The 6,197-nt window shown below is 43.8% G+C and overlaps 1 non-coding gene across 1 annotated transcript; it reads left to right on the top strand.

Moving 5' to 3' along the window:
* Nucleotides 1–221: 221 nt before the first annotated feature.
* LOC139562733 (U7 small nuclear RNA) lies at nt 222–274 on the top strand. Its single transcript, XR_011672440.1, has one exon. It is a non-coding gene; the product is annotated as a U7 small nuclear RNA (small nuclear RNA).
* Nucleotides 275–6,197: the final 5,923 nt, after the last annotated feature.

Here is a 6,197-nt window from a genome sequence, read left to right as displayed (position 1 = left end):
TGCAATAAAAAGTGTACTGTTGGGGGTCCTTGAGGACCAGGGCTAAGAAACACTGCCATATAGGTTATAATTATCAATCTCCACTATAGTTTACTATGGTATAAATACTGTAGTACTGTTGGGGGTCCTGGAGGACCAGGGCTGAGAAACACTGCCATATAGGTTATAAGTGCTGAACCTATTCGTTCAGACACCAGTCTTAACTAATTATAGGTTATGGAAAATGTGCTCTTTTGGTATTTCTCCAGTAGGTTTCCTCCAGGAGAAAGCCCCCACTTCCATGTCAAAGTTAATAAGGCAAAAACACTACAGTACACTACAGTATACTACAGTAATGTCAGCAAAAACACTACAGTACACTACAGTATACTACAGTAATGTCAGCAAAAACACTACAGTACACTACAGTATACTACAGTAATGTCAGCAAAAACACTACAGTAAATACTACAGTATACTACAGTAATGTCCGTAAAAACACCATAGTGAGTACTATAGTATATAAATATAGCAATACTACAGCATTTATACCATAGTAAACTATAGTAGTTTTTCATGTGGTTGACCAGGGAAAACTGCATGCTCTAGTTACAGACCAATATCCAATCCATATCTGCGTTTTGGATCATAATCTAGTTTAAAGTGGTGGAGGAATGAAGACTTCTGGGAAGTAAGAATCTATGAAGGTAGATAGCAACATTACTCTCCCCAAGGACACTCATGAGAAGTTACTCTTAACAAGGCCACAATCAAATTCAATCTCCGCTGATCTGCTTCTCCCAACAGACCCACATGAAAAAATACTATAGTATACTATGGTATAGACACTATAGTATTCACTGCAGTGTTTTTGCACTGTAGTGTTTACAGTTAACTATAGTACAAATACTGTAGTAAAGAAAACTGTGGTATATACTAAAGTAATTAATTATACAGTACAATTTACTGTTGTGTTTTTGCGGACAGTAGTATTTACTGTAGTGTTTTTGCAGAAATTACTGTAGAATTTACTATAGTGTTTTTGTTTTATTATCTTTTACATAGAAATAGTGCCTTTATCCTTGAGGAATTCTACTGGAGAAATACTAACAGAACACATTTTCCATAACCTGTAGGTAGGTAGGATTGGGACAGTTCAATGCTTCTGTTCTTTTCTATAACCTGTAGGGAACTTCTTCTTCTTTGGTGGGGTTTAATGGCTGTTGGCATCCAATATGTTGTATTACCGCCCCCAACGGAACTATAGTATAGATCCATTACACTATGTAATATAAAAATACAATAAACAAATAAAAAAACAGCCTTCCAACTAACCCTATACTCATTAAAAACCCACTACCCCATTCCACTACTTTAACCCTATCTGCTCCTACACCATGCCATCGGTCTGGAAGGACAGGACACCAGCACTCAACACCCCCTGGAACTCTTCTGAATTCAAATTACAAACACCCAAGTATATCTCTGCAGCTGCCACCACAACATCTATTTGCTGTGAGTTTATGTTCTATTTCTGCAGTACATTTGATAACCATTACTATGAACGCTAAGAAGCCAACCTTACTGAAGCATGTTGTATATCACTCGTTGGCCTCTCCCTCTGTGCTGGCACAGATCTACTACTCACAGTGATCACCTCAAGATCCCTCCCCATTAACCCACCCTCCTCTACTTTATTCACTGCCTCTACAGAGGATAATTCTGCACTTACAATAAAATAGAATATTTTAATATATAATAATATAAAACGGTTGTGTTTTTGCAGATGTAGTGTTTTTACTACAGTGTTTTCACCTGGATAATACTGAGGCATTTACTATAGTGTTCTAGAGTATACCACAACATTCTATAGTAAGTACTACACATGATTGAGGGATACTACAGTGTGTACAGTATACTACAGTTTACTACATAGTTCTATAGTAAGTACTGTAGTATTCTGTAGTAAACTGTAATATTTTTCTTGTGAGCACACAGGCACACACGCACGCACGCACACACACGCACACACACACACACACACACACACACACACATTCTCAAGAGACAACGGAAGACGTCAACCCAGACGTCCTTCGCGTTTGCCTCCAATGCTAATAAAGGCTATAATTCATAAAAGCTGCCATCTTATAGACAGGCATCAAACTCTTAAAATGGCCGTCAAGATAAGAAACGCGAAGGACAGAGATCCTCAAAATGATAGATTTATATCCAATATCATCTCCTTAAAATCATTTCAGAGGGTGGCCAAATCGTATAAATTTTACGGCCCTGTCGGCATATTCATATTTCTCATGTTTTTTTAAATCATGCCATGTCTTTTATTGGCTAGGAGGCCCTATAAGAACCGGGTGTGCTGAAGTACAGAGCGCTAGTTGAGTCAGACTTGATGTAATCATTAAGTCTGATTGTGAACTTTACATGAATAACACTTTGTTTCTGTTTCTTTCAACATTTTATTTGACCAAGAATTCACTTGGGGCATGAATCTCTTTGCCAAGAAAGAATGAAATTGCAAGTGAACGTGATGTTACAGCCATACTCTGGTTATTAGCACGGTTGGAAGTAAATTGACCAATCAGTTTGCTTGGCAGGAACTAACATTTTTCTATGAAAATATCTGGATTAACAATCTAAAAATCTAGCCCTAGTCCACTCTATACAGTTACAGGATTTTATATTTTGGTTTTTACTGACATGATACAAGTTCATATGGCTGGTTATGACTTATTTATGTAATCAGTAGACCAGATTAAGCTGGGTTTATGATAAAGCTTTCTTTAAGTGATGTGTAATCCAAGAATGGTCCAGTATCTAATCTTGGCAGCGATACACACGCTTGCAAGCACGCACACACCAGGATTTAGTGGTCTTTTTTGATCACTGAGTAATAATTCTGCATTCAAAGTTGTCTTTGCATTTCTATTTCAGTCACATCGCAGAACTCTTATCCAGAACGATTTACAGTAAAGGCATTCAAATAATTAGCCTGGGAAAACGTCATAGTACTGCATTGTAAGTAAAAGTCAGTAAGTGTTAGGGCCATGAACTGTCTGCATATCGTTGGGGGGTGTGGTAGAATGTGAGTGTAACTGTAGCCCTAATCTTGTTCCCAGACGCGCTGTGCACAATAGCCTGGAGAGGAAGTTACTGTTGCCCTTGTGATCTTGGCCTATAATATTTATTAAGACACATAAGACCTACAGAAGACCTCCCTACCAAAAATATTTCCAATCAGCATTTCCCACTTCTGACTCTCTCTCTCTCTCTCTCTCTCTCTCTCTCTCTCTCTCTCTCTCTCTCTCTCTCTCTCTCTCTCTCTCTCTCTCTCTCTCTCTCTCTCTCTCTCTCTCTCTCTCTCTCTCTCTCTCTCTCTCTCTCTCTCTCTCTCTCTCTCTCTCTCTCTCTCTCTCTCTCTCTCTCTCTCTCTCTCTCTCTCTCTCTCTCTCTCTCTCTCTCTCTCTCTCTCTCTCTCTCTCTCTCTCTCTCTCTCTCTCTCTCTCTCTCTCACTCACTCCTGGGCACTCATAAAGGGATCTTGATTTAGTTGATTACAGATGGCGGTGCAGTGGTAGAGTAGTTGATTATTATAATAGCACACTTGACTAACGAGGGAGCACGTTGGTGTCAGCTGTGGGATCCTGACTGAGTGACGGGAGGGGAACAGGGTTGTCCAAACCCCGACCCCTGTTTTGCATGTGAAAGGACTGCAGGATTTTCTCTCTGTCTGAGTCTGGAACCCTCAGCTGACCAACATGCATAAATCTTAGAGGGGGGGGATGCCTCGTGGAGTGCAATGTGGTAGCTGCCAGGAACCAACCCCCACTGCATACCAATCATTGCACCCCAAAAAACAAGCCCCCCCAGGGCAACACCCTATAACCGCAACCTCCCGCCAACCCAGCACAAAACCCAGACAAAAAAACGGTCCAGAAAAATGCAAATGACCTTCCTCTTATAAAGAAACAACAGCCTCTATAAACTAGATCTATCCCTCCTGCCAGACCTTGGCACGTTCCTCGCCCCACCCCAACCAATGTGAACCTGTCCCTGTCTGGCTGTAACCCTGTCCCTGTCCCTGCCCCCATGTCTTCCTACACATATCCTGTCACCTGCTTTTGCCCCTTCCCATGTCACTGTGTACAGCTCAAGCTCTAGCCTTGTATGTGCCTTGTCTCTGGTTCCAGCTCTTGCTCCATCCCTATAATTCCTGGGTCTGTCCCTTCCGTGGTTCTAGATCTAGCCCAATGTCTGTCCCTGTCCCTGGCTCTAGCTCCAGTCCTGTGTCTGTGTCTGTCCCTGACTCAAGCTCTAGCCCTGTGCCGTTCCCTGTCCCTGACTCTAGCTCTAGCCATGTGTCTGTCCCTGTCCCTGACTCAAGCTCTAGCCCTGTGTCTGTCCCTGTCCCTGACTCAAGCTCTAGCCATGTGTCTGTCCCTGTCCCTGACTCAAGCTCTAGCCCTGTGTCTGTCCCTGTCCCTGACTCAAGCTCTAGCCATGTGTCTGTCCCTGTCCCTGACTCAAGCTCTAGCCATGTGTCTGTCCCTGTCCCTGACTCAAGCTCTAGCCCTGTGCCTGTCCCTGTCCCTGACTCAAGCTCTAGCCCTGTGTCTGTCCCTGTCCCTGACTCAAGCTCTAGCCCTGTGTCTGTCCCTGTCCCTGACTCAAGCTCTAGCCCTGTGTCTGTCCCTGTCCCTGACTCAAGCTCTAGCCCTGTGTCTGTCCCTGTCCCTGACTCAAGCTCTAGCCCTGTGCCGTTCCCTGTCCCTGACTCAAGCTCTAGCCCTGTGCCGTTCCCTGTCCCTGACTCAAGCTCTAGCCATGTGTCTGTCCCTGTCCCTGACTCAAGCTCTAGCCCTGTGTCTGTCCCTGTCCCTGACTCTAGCTCCAGCCCTGTGTCTGTGTCTGTCCCTGGCTCTAGCTCCAGCCCTGGCCCTCTGCCTGGCTGTGTTTAAGAGCTGGCTGAATACTAGTGACCTTTAATAAGGAGGGGGATCCCGAGACGGCTTTCCCAGACACCCACTGACCTTTCAGCCAGACGGGGCATGGGGAGGGGGGACAGGGGGACAGGGGGATGGGGATGGCGAGTGGAGAGCAGGAGAGGGGAGGCCTGGTTGACTGTGGACTCTGAACTGGCCAGCTACCGTTAGTAGTTTATGTGAATCCGCTATTGTTTTGTGTGTGTGTGTGTGTGTGTGTGTGCATTTGCTGTTTGTTTGTATGTGTGTGTGTGTGTGTCTTTGTTTGGCAGAGCCCTCTTCCCCTATTGTGTAAGGAGAAGGGTTCCATATGCAAAGCGCTCTGAGCCTCAGTCCTGAACCTGCACTAATCGATTTGTCTGTGGAGGCGAATCGGTCACACTTCGAGATCCACATTGCACCTCTCGCTTTGTGACATCATAGGCCCTGGCACCTCTGCCAGTCAAGGCAACACTGACAGATTATGTTGAGGAAAAGAACAGGACAAACCTTTAACACCTCAAGAGAACAACAGGAACCACAACAACAAGAGAACGAGACCCACAGCCAAAAAACACCCACAATAATGTCAGGAGGAATAACCGCCATTAAGGATAAGATTGTTTGTTTATTTGGTAATCTGTAGTCCTCAGTGGTCCTCTGTAGCTCAGTTGGTAGAGCATGGCGCTATTTTACTCACCTTATGCTGTCAACCATGTCCATGTTTCAAAAGCCAGTCATGTTTAGCTCCTCATTCTTTGGAAGAAGGACACATCCATTCTTTGGAAGAAGGACACATCCATTCTTTGGAAGAAGGACACAGCCATTCTTTGGAAGAAGGACACATCATTCGAAAGATGGAGGGGTGTGATGGTATTGGTTGAGTCAGCCAACCACCTAAAAAAAAGAGTGATGGCCAAACAGTGCACGATTGAGACAGAACTGTAACTAGCTAGCTAGCCAACCTTCTCCAACGTTCTCCTGGACTATAAGCTTTTCAACAACATAATATTAAAAACATGAATTAAACTGCAATAGCGAAATTAACATGAGCCAACTTGTTTTCCAACAGTAGAATTTAAATAGCAACCGCTAACTTTTGGCTATCAATACCATGGTAATGGTACAGTAGAGTTACGGTACCTCCAGCATTTGTTTTCATAGGTCTAAAATATAATGCAATCTTCTAACGTTACCAAGGTTAAGTTATTGCCCATTAGCTATCTAGCTAACGTTTGC

This window comes from Salvelinus alpinus, chromosome 32, assembly GCF_045679555.1.
Source record: "Salvelinus alpinus chromosome 32, SLU_Salpinus.1, whole genome shotgun sequence".
Lineage (NCBI taxonomy): Eukaryota > Metazoa > Chordata > Actinopteri > Salmoniformes > Salmonidae > Salvelinus > Salvelinus alpinus.
Note: the sequence above shows the minus strand (reverse complement) of the source record. Positions and strands in the feature narration are given on the sequence as shown.